Source organism: Sinocyclocheilus anshuiensis, unplaced genomic scaffold (genome assembly GCF_001515605.1).
Source record: "Sinocyclocheilus anshuiensis isolate Anshui unplaced genomic scaffold, SAMN03320099.WGS_v1.1 scaffold3511, whole genome shotgun sequence".
Classification (NCBI taxonomy): domain Eukaryota; kingdom Metazoa; phylum Chordata; class Actinopteri; order Cypriniformes; family Cyprinidae; genus Sinocyclocheilus; species Sinocyclocheilus anshuiensis.
Genome location: NW_015542622.1, coordinates 26,593 through 37,116, shown reverse-complemented (window position 1 = coordinate 37,116; position 10,524 = coordinate 26,593). Strand labels below are relative to the sequence as shown.

General features: G+C 39.9%; 1 long non-coding RNA gene across 1 annotated transcript in view; it reads left to right on the top strand.

Annotated features, from left to right (window-relative positions):
* The window catches only part of LOC107694508 (uncharacterized), a 12,672-nt gene extending 4,168 nt beyond the window's left edge, over nt 1–8,504 (top strand). The window contains exons 2-3 of the long non-coding RNA XR_001634886.1: nt 3,873–3,878; nt 8,494–8,504. This is a non-coding gene — a long non-coding RNA (uncharacterized LOC107694508). The remainder of the gene's footprint in view (nt 1–3,872; nt 3,879–8,493) is intronic.
* The last annotated feature ends 2,020 nt before the right edge of the window (nt 8,505–10,524 follow it).

Here is a 10,524-nt window from a genome sequence, read left to right as displayed (position 1 = left end):
TCATAACACTAGGCGCGTTTCCATTACCCTTCAAATTGCGCAAATTGAAATTGCGAATTGAAAATACGCCTAATGGAAATGCGCCTACTGACTCAGAAAACAGTTTAGTAATAAGTAGCCTAAATAAGATATGTTCTAGCTATTTATGCGATCCGCTTGAGCGCGGAATAGGCTATAGCCTATAAAACGCTCGTTTAGTATAGTTTAGTTTAAGTTAATTTAATAGTTTAATTAAATATAAACGTGCGATTACTAATGGCTTAAATGAGCGACTATAATAGCCCTTTTAATAATAATAATAAAAATACAAGGAAGGAATAACTGACAACGTGCCGTTGAATTACAGAAACAAAACCAAGGTACCGTCACAAAGTTCTTGTTTGGCAAAATTAATATAAGCTATTCTGTGTCTTAAGACAAGTTAAGTTAGAACAAGTTCAATAAAACATCTTTATTATATTTCTACAGTAGAGGAGACTAGCCAAACCAAAAAGAAACAAAGAAAACACAATGCAACATTCATGAAACCGTACACAACGGAATGCGCACATGTGACTGGGGCTGGTGCCATCTAGTGGTCGCTGATTTTCTGTGTCTCAGCTGCGTGTGGATCGCGAGCTGTGTGTGTGTGGATTGGGCACGGCTAAAAGGGCGGCATGAAAGTCTCAAAATTCAAATGAATCAAATAGAATCGACTCAGAAGAGACGTGAATGAATGCACGGCCTCGCCCGATCCACAAATGCACATTTTAATCGCTACATGCACAAATCATGATACTTTAATACAAACTATAACATTTGTATTCACAAATATGTCTCTATTTGAACAAAATGATGCACATTAATGTAATTCTTAACTCCTTAATCTAACAGACACCGGTTGAAAAGCATTTGTTTCAGTGTAGTGACGCACATTTACGAATTTTTCAAATTGTGTATACGTTAATTAATTGTACTGGGCCTTGTTCATTGGTAGTTGTGTGTGTGGGGGACGTGAAATGCTGTAAACTGCGAAAATGAAGTCTCAAAATCCAAATGAACCGAACACGATCGACTTGAACTAGACGTCAATTAATAGACGCGTGTCAGCTGATCCACATATGCACGGAAAGGCATTTGTTTGTGGTTAGTAAGATACATGTATAAAATGTATGCAGTACATGGATAATTGTGCCTGCATCTATTAATCATTTTGAGTCTAATATCATCCCATAGAGAATCCGCTAGCCCCGAAGCAACCACAACTGGTAGATTTCAAGAAAAAATTACTGCCATTTGGCAAATAAATCTTTTTACGTACTTCCTAACTCTTTAAGCTTTAAGTTACATTTGAAATGACAAGGGATCAACTTATAATCATGTTTATATAAATTAACCAGTGAACTTATTCTCTCAAATGTGACCCTGGACCACAAAACCAGTCATAAGGCATATTTCTAATCAAAAATTCAGTTTTAATATATTTACGGTAGGAAATTTACAAAATATCTTCATGGAACATGATCTTTACTTAATATCTTAATGATTTTTGGCATAAAAGAAAAATCAATAATTTTGACCCATACAATGTATTTTTGGCTATTGCTACAAATATACCCCAGCGACTTAATACTGGTTTTGTGGTCCAGGGTCACAAATAGCCTGGGTATGCGGAGCATTCATAGCTTATATGGACAGAACGCCACTGGTCTATTCATTGGTTTACTCATATACGTACATGTCATCTGATTATCTTCATTTGGGATTTTCTCATCAAATATTGATACATGGTTTATGATTACTACAAGACAAATAATTTAAAGAATGGATGGATGGTTTCACGATTAATTGTAGCAAATTATCTTTCGCTTTTTTGTTTGTTGTTTTTGACTCTATCATTCCCCCAGGTTTTTTTTTGTTTTTGTCTTTTCTCTCTTATTGCATGCATTTATACATACAGCCTTCTGTAAACAAACCCACAGATTTTATTTACATTTACCCACTGGCAGAAGCATTTATTCCAAGGGACAAATAAGGAACATAATGAGTAAGCAAGAGTCGTTCAAAGGCAAGAGCAAAAGTGATTAAAAAGTGATAATAAGGTTTTTATTATTATTATTATTATTAGAATTAAAATTTATTTATAGTATTTTTATTTATAGGAAATGAACTTATGATTCTCATGTGATTTGCAAACAGTGCATAAACAGCATTTAAGTGATTCTACATATAAAAATGAATAAAAACATGCAAAAATGCATAAAAATGTAGGGCAGGGCTTGTATTTCTCCTTAGTTCTGTTACGCTCTTTTCTCTGTGTTCCCTCCCCTCTCCTCCCAGTTATTCTTGATTATTTTGGCAATACTTCTTTCTGTACAACCAGTCTGTATAACCACTGCAGGAGAAGAATTGCATACCGCAAGACAGTCATCCCAAAATCTGAGCCTTCGTTTCAGAGATTTTATTAAGAAGACACCAGGTTTTATTCAAGTAAGTCTTGAAGAATGCATTTCTTGTTTGAATGTTACACTTTGCCTTTGAAGCCCTTGTGTGACAGATTAATTTTAGTTGTTTTCCACTTGGGTGGCACCTGTTCAAGTCAGATTAATGCAGCATGAACATTGCATGGTTTTTCTGTAAGAACTCTACGCTTTCTGAAGCTAAAAATTAAAACCCCACATATATCGGAGTCCCCCACAAAAAAAAAATAATAAAAAATGTATATGTACATTTCAGTTAAATAATGAGATAGTGAAGTAAGCTTGTGTAATAAAAATCCCTTCCACTCCGCCACCAACACATTCATTTCACATAAATGTCTTTTCTCTGTCTCAGGCACAGTCCTTTGGATGCACTTTGATGTACATCAACTCACTTATTTTACACACTCATTTCAACACTGCAGATGTCTGCACATCACATTTCCATGACCGACCAACCTAAAAGCATGCTGAATATTACAAGCCTGAAAGAGTCTTAAGAAAATGTACATTTATATCAGTATTTCTATTCCAGCTCTTGATTTCTTATGACGATGTATGATTTATGACACAAAAAAAGTGTATATGTTGTCTTTCTGATTCTATCTTATAGTTATGCCCAACTACCAGTAAAAGCACAAAAAAGTAAAGTACCAAATAAATAGTCAGTGAGAGGAATTTGTAGGAATTTGGGAGTTTTAGGTCTTGTTGGGTGGAGACTCTTTCTGTTTTTCACATATTGGAACTCTTGAGGGTGTACAATAGTTTTGCTTGGAATGTGTGCAATTACTGGCCAACTCCGGGAAACAGAAAGGAAAAAAATGGTCATCATACTTCTGAGTGGCTGCTGATGAGTTTCTCAGATATTTTTTGCATCTTGCAACCAGCATGCCATTTATGTCTCATTTGTTCAGACTATTGTATCTAAGACGAGAAATATGAAGAATCACTTAATGCAGCAGTTTATGGATTGGGAGTTCATGGATGCCTTAGTGCCTCAGAATAATAGTTCAGATTTTCATTCCAAACAGCACACAACTTCATTCTGTCAAAGTAGAGTCATTGTGAAACGGTAGCGTCTCCTTGATGTGCAAAATACATAGGCAGAGCGTGTGAAAGGCTGGGGAAGGCTGGAGGACGAACAAAACCTCATCGGAGCAGTATTAACAGGTGCTTGGAACAAAATGCTGATGCACAGTCAGTTAAACTAAATCCATTATGGCTGTCGCGAATAAAAAGAAAATGAAATTAAAAGTGTTTATTGCAGCATTCAATTTAAAATCTGTTCATGTTGCATCATAATTCTTTGTACGCGTTTTTACAGTGTTGCGCATTATAACCAATCACACACGAGTTCGTTGAGTTTATGCCTGCAAAGTCTCATCATAAACAACAAAGTGCAGATGTATGGAGTTTTTTGTTTTTTATTTTTAAACTCATGCTAGACTGAAGTCAGTCATACTGTAGGCTAATGTATAATTTATCCGCTGTTTGAATCACCGTGAAAGCATTATAATTAGTAACTTACTTTTTTTTATTAAATCATGATCAAGTTAAATACAAATCCAGTCATATTAAAAATTTCTTTATGACATGACACCCATAATCCGACCAATCTGAATCCGATTTGTAGAGATGTAACAATGCACCATGAGCCGGTTGAAAATCGATTCAATATGTGACGATTCAAATCGGTTGAGATGTTAAATGAATCGATACAGTTGGAGTTCATATGAATGTATCTCTGAGGGGAACTGACTGTCATTTAGAAAATTACTTTAGAAAAGTTTAGATGGTATTTTCATCTCATCTCTGTATAATATGCAGTTCATTAGCGCAGAGCTGCTTTGTTTACAGTGGTAACCAAGGAAACTCTGTTTCGCTGCTGTTCCATAAGTGCCACCTGCTGTCAGAGAGTGAATCTGCATCTCATTCAGAGCTTCTGCTGTGTTTGTTTCATGCAGATGTTTTATGTATTACAGTATCATCACAAAACTAAAGTCAGAGCATTCTGTTTTTGTTTTAAATTTTCAAATTATACAATCAAATTTACATTAAATTTGCTCATACTGCATGTAGACAGCATCTTTGTTGTGATTCAAATGCAGTGGTTGCCTCTAATTCTGAATAGAAAGAGCACAGGCAAAGCCTTTTTTATATGAAAATATATTTTTTTCTTATTTATTTGATTAGATTTGGGGGTGTTTTAAAATTTCAATTTAGTTTTGTTATTTGACATATTTCAATTTCACAAAGAAATGTGCAGCATTTTGTCCAAGCAATAATAAAAGGACTCCATTTCATTTATAATTTGTCTTAAATCTAATTTTGTTTTAAAAAACAATCGTGAGAAAACCGTATTGTGAAATCAGTATTGTGAATTATCACATCGTGAGTTGAGTGAATCATTACATCCCTACCGATTTTTTCATCCCTTCCCCTGCGGCCACCCGGCTATTAAAAGAGCAAATAATGAGCAAATTTTCTCCACTGCGTTGTTTCGAATGTTGCGCCACAAGTGCGGCTCATGCAGTGAACCCCTGCATGATGCAGATGGGCACAGTGAGTGCGTCGCCTGTCTGGGCAGCTGTTGGACACTGCTGTGGATGGGTTTTCTGAGCGCTTTATTGCGGCACAGAATACCTCACAGGCTCTGTGACACTTCCTGCTGAAGTGCTCCAGTACAGCATTTGCTCCAAGTAGCCAGAAAAGCTCTGCCCCCCAGCAGCCTGAAAAACCGGCACCACCCCAGCCGAAGATCAAACCCAGGCTGCAGCAGTGCCCCCAGATGGCTAAACGTTTTCCTTATCCAAAGCGCCAAGGTCCCCGCCCCAGAGTGACGGTGGACCCTGAGCCTCAGAAGCTGTCCTGATCTGTGTGTAAAGAGGAAGAGGAGAGGGTCAGTTCTCACTGGAGCCGGAACTCCAGCGAGCTGTTATTCGCAAAGCTAGAACCTCTTGCCATTCGGGCTCAGGCTTGGAAAATGATCCCAGATGTGTCAAGATGGGTGCTAAAAACTATAGAACAAGGCTACTCATTTGAGTTTGCTCAAAGGCCACCTTGCTTCAGAGGTATTATCTAAACTTCGGTATGAGACAACGATGCTTACGTTCTCCAGTTCGAAGCGCAAACACTGTTTGCAAAAGGAGCCATAGAAATGGTTCCTCCAGCAAACAGCGAGTCAGGATTTTACAACCACTACTTCCTTGTTCCCAAGAAAGATGGCGGGCTCAGATCCATTCTCGATTTCAGACATCTGAATCGCGCTCTCATGAGATGGCCGTTCAAGATGTTAACTTTGAAACAGATCCTTGCATAAATTGGCCACCAGGACTGGTTTCTGTCAGTGGGTTTGAAAGACACTTACTTTCACATCCAGATAGCTTGCTACCACGGACCATCTTGAGATTCGCATTCAGGGGGTGGCCTATCAATATACAGTCCTACTATTCAGACTGTCTCTGGCCCCACGCACTTTTACGAAGTGCATAGACGTGGCTCTTTCCCCTCTGAGACAGATGGGAATCCACGTTCTCAATTACCTCGACGACTGGCTAGTACTAGCCAGGTCAGAATGGGAACTCATCGCTCACAGGTCGCTGCTGCTCAGCCATCTGGAGTGTCTTTAGTTAAAAATCAATTTAGCCAAGAGCTGTTTGTCTCCCAGACAGAGAGTCCCACTCAGCCCACATGCGGGCTTGGATTACGCCAGAACAATCCTTGACTTTTCAGCAATTGTCAGCGTCATTCAAAATAGGAACTTCTCATTCCCTCAGTGCCTTTCAGAAGATGCTCAGCCTCATGGCTGCCGACACTTCGGTGATTCCTCTGGGCCTGCTTCATATGCGGCCCCTTCAATTTTGGCTCAAAGCTCATGTTCCGTTTTCCATGTCCACTCTTGGCGCCTGGGCCTGTGTTTATGTCAGGGTAACCCACCGCTGCATCAGAGTCTGGGTTGGGGAACTTTGTACGAGGGCGATCTGGCGTACGGCTCCTGGTCAAACCTGGAGCAACGTCTGCATATCAACTGACTTGAAATGTTGGCAGTTTGTCGAGCCCTGCAAAACTTCCTACCAGACTTACGGGGGCACCACGTCCTGGTCTGCTCAGACAACACAATGGTGGTAGCCTTCGTCAATCACCAAGGAGGTCTCAGGTCACACTCCCTTCACACATTGACTCATCTCCTCCTGTTATGGGCACAGAGCAAACTCCTCTCACTCAGAGCGGTTCATGTGCCGGGCAGATTGAACCAAGGGTCAGACATGCTGTCCAGGGACAATGTGTCTCCAGGGGAATGGAGAATGCATCCTCAGACAGTTCAAATGATCTGGTCGGTCTTTGACAAGGCAGAGGTGGATCTCTTTGCCTCAGAAGTCAGCGCTCACTGCCCAATCTATTTTTCCAAACAGTGAGATGCCTTGGCCCACGACTGGACCAAAGCTTGCCTGTATGCCTTCCCTCCCGTTGCCCTGCTGCCTCATGTCATCAGGCGGGTCAGGGAAGTCAAATGCTCTGTCCTTCTGGTGGCCCCACTCTGGAGGAACCAAGTATGCTTCCCCGAGTTGATTCAGCTGTCATCGACAGCCCCGTGGCCGATACCACTGAAGGACCTCTTATCGCAAGCGAAGGGCATGATTTGGCACCCCAGGCCAGAGCTGTGGAGCCTTCATGTCTGGCCTCTCGACGGAAACCTTTGCAGCTCCCCGCGAGCATGACTAATACCATCTTAGAGGCTAGAGCAGGGGTGTCCAAACTCGGTCCTGGAGGGCCGGTGTCCTGAAGAGTTTAGCTCCAACCCCAATTAGACACACCTGAACCAGCTAATCAAGCTCTTACTAGGCATACTAGAAACTTAAAGGCAGGTGTGTTGAGGCAAGTTGGAGCTAAACTCTGAGCTAAACTCTGCAGGACACCGGCCCTCCAGGACCGAGTTTGGGCAGCCCTGGGCTAAAGCAAGACGTCTCTACAAGACACCTTTACACCCGGAAATGATCAGTCTTTTCTGATTGATGTGCAACACGCAGCTTAGACCAATCCTTGTGTGATGTGTCCCACGTGTTAACCTTTCTGCAAGAGCTACTGGACAAAGGGAGAACCCTGTCCACGCTCAGTGGTTTATTTTAGGGATGCGCCGATCTGATATTCATATCGGGTATCGGCTCCGATAGTGCCATTTTTCTCGGATCGGGTATCGGTCAGAGAGAGCTGATCCAAATCTGAGATGTTTTTTTTTTCTAAGAAAGGCTCAATAACTGTTGCACAGATATAATACACTACGCATCAAGTTGTCTTCCCTTTGTGCTTTGCAGTTTTTAACACTTCGTTCTCATAGACTGTCAACCCTCTACATTGTGATTAAATCACTCGCATATGCGACTAAATCTTCACTCTGGGCCACCAGCACCAGTCCTAAGTTCATGGTTACCAAGTTTTAATTCTAATGACTAAACTTCTATTATTAAATAATACTTGATTATCATATTATAATGCTCAGTTGGATTTTTGTCCCAACTCATGATTTAGGAGAGGACACCAAACTTCACTGCCATATTGTGCAATTGGTTGTACAGCTGCTTGGAATATTTTGAGCCAGATTATAATTATTGATTATTAATTGAATTATTAATTAATGATTTTTTAATGGCATAGAAAGCCCTTCTTGCTTCTCCTTCAGTTCATTCATGGCCAAGTTGAGGTTTCCACTTGCAATTTGACTTTTGCTTAAGACATTGTGTTTGGTGAGAAAGTGAGTCTGGTGTTGATAATGCTACAGAACAGCTTCCCCAGATTACTGCTTACACAGATGCCTCTGTAATTATTTGGATGTAACTTGTCTCCACTTTTGAAAAGTTGCATTATGAGTCCTTTATTCCAGGTTTCAGGGAAATTACCAACACTCAGAACAAAGTTGAACAGTTTTAGTAGGGCCAATCTTAATTTGTGTTCTGTGTTCTTGAGTATTTCATTGAGGATGCCATCTGGTCCACTTGTTTTTTTGTTGTTTAGGGCCTGGATTTTATCAATCAGTTAGTTTTCTGTAATGGGGTAGTCTAATAGATTTTGGTATTTACCAACTGTATGTTCCATATTAATCATTTATATATATATATATATATATTTGTGTTTGTTCTGAGTTCATTTTAATTTCACTATAAAGTTGTTCAAAGTGTTTTTTCCAGGTGCCTCGGTTTTTATGGCTGTTTGTTCATGATGTTTTTTTTATTCAGGGAATTCCAGTTGTCCCAAAAATTGTTAGAATTGACAGATTCTTCAATAGTTTTTAGTTGATCTTGGATGTACTGTTCTCTCTTTTTTCTGAGTGTACTTTTATACTGTTTAAGCTCCTCACAATATTGAAGGCGTAAATCTGCATTGTTTGGTTATCTATGCTTTTGATTTGATAATTGTCTTAATTTTTTCCTCATTGTTTTACAGCCTAAATCAAACCATTTTTCATTTTCTTGTGTGGTTTTATGGATTTTCTTAGAGGATGTGAAGTTATATAAGTTGGCCAAATAACCAAATATATAATTTATGTTCTCCACAGCCAGACTGACACCATCTCCATTGTGAGGATAAACTCTGCCTAGAAAGTTGTAGATAAGTAAACATACTTTGGATGGCCAATTGCTGTCACATATTTTTCTGTGCTGTTTTGTGCCCATCTGTAATTCTCTCTAATGTTGTACAGCTTACTGCGCTGTGAATGTATGTTCATATTTTTTGTCCTTTTTAGGTAAACGGTAATTTGACTCTGGTCTGGTAGGGGTGTTACTGGTTTGACCGTGAATGCTCTGAAAGAGAATGGATCTAAATCTGTGATCTTGTAATCAACTGTTGAGCAACCATGGAAAGAACTGTAGGTGTACCTTCCAAGAGAGTCTCGTCTCACCCTGCCATTGACAAGGTACAGACCCAGGCTTTGACAGAGCTCTATCAGAAGCTTCCCATTTTTATTCACTTGGTCATCGGAGTTATATCTTGGGAAGTTTACAATGTTTTGTAGGAAGCTCTGTTCAAAAATATAGTTATTCCCATTATCTCTGGTGTAGTCGGGAAGAGATCCTGTTCTGGCATATACAGATCCCCACAAATTGACACACTTCCCTGGGCCTGGAAGTGGTTGATTTGACTGTGGAGAGATTCAAAGATGTCCTCATTATAGTATGGAGATTCAGAGGGAGGAATATAGAGGACATAAGAAAACAACTTTAGTGGTTTGGGTAAGGTGCTTGTTGATTTTGAGACAGATATGTGATTCTTCTTTTTTAATTGTTTGGATGTATTTGTCAATTTCTTGTTTGTGCCAGATTATGATGCCCCCTGAATCTCTTCCAAGTGTGATTCTTTCATGTTTTCTAGAGGATAGAAATATTTCACAGTACCCCGAGGGACAAAGAGTGACTTCATCGGTTCTGTGCCATGTTTCCTGTAGTATTATTATGTCTATATTTGATTTTTTTTTTTTGGTTTGTTTTTTTAATCTAAGGTTTGGGTTTTGTAACCAAAACTAGATTAATTAATACCCTGTATTATACAACAATCTTAATATTGCTCTAGAGTAATACAGACCAAAGTCCAACATAGTATCAAAGATCATGTGTAAACACAGATCTACAGGTTTTTTTTGGTTGTTTTGTTTGTTACTTTCCAACCGTTCTGGTCTTTGAATGTGTAAGTTGCATTGCTGCCTATGGAGGGACAAAAAGCTCTTGGATTTCATCAAAAACATCTTCATTTGTGTTCGGAAGAGGAACTAAGGCCTTACGGGTGTGAAACAACATGAGGGTGAGTAATTATATTGACAGAATTTCCATTTTGGGTGAACTATCCCTTTAATTTGTCCATGGCAAGGCGTACTGCCAGCAACTTGAGGCAATTGATATGCCAACACAGTTGGGGACCCGTCCAAACCCCTGACACTGCGTGCCCGTTGTCCGTGGCCCCGCAGCCGGTGGCCGAGGCATCCATGAATACCACAGCATGCCTGGATACCTGTTCCAGGGGCCCTCTTTCCCGAAGGAATGAGGGATCTGAACACGGGCTGAAGGTTCTGCGGCAG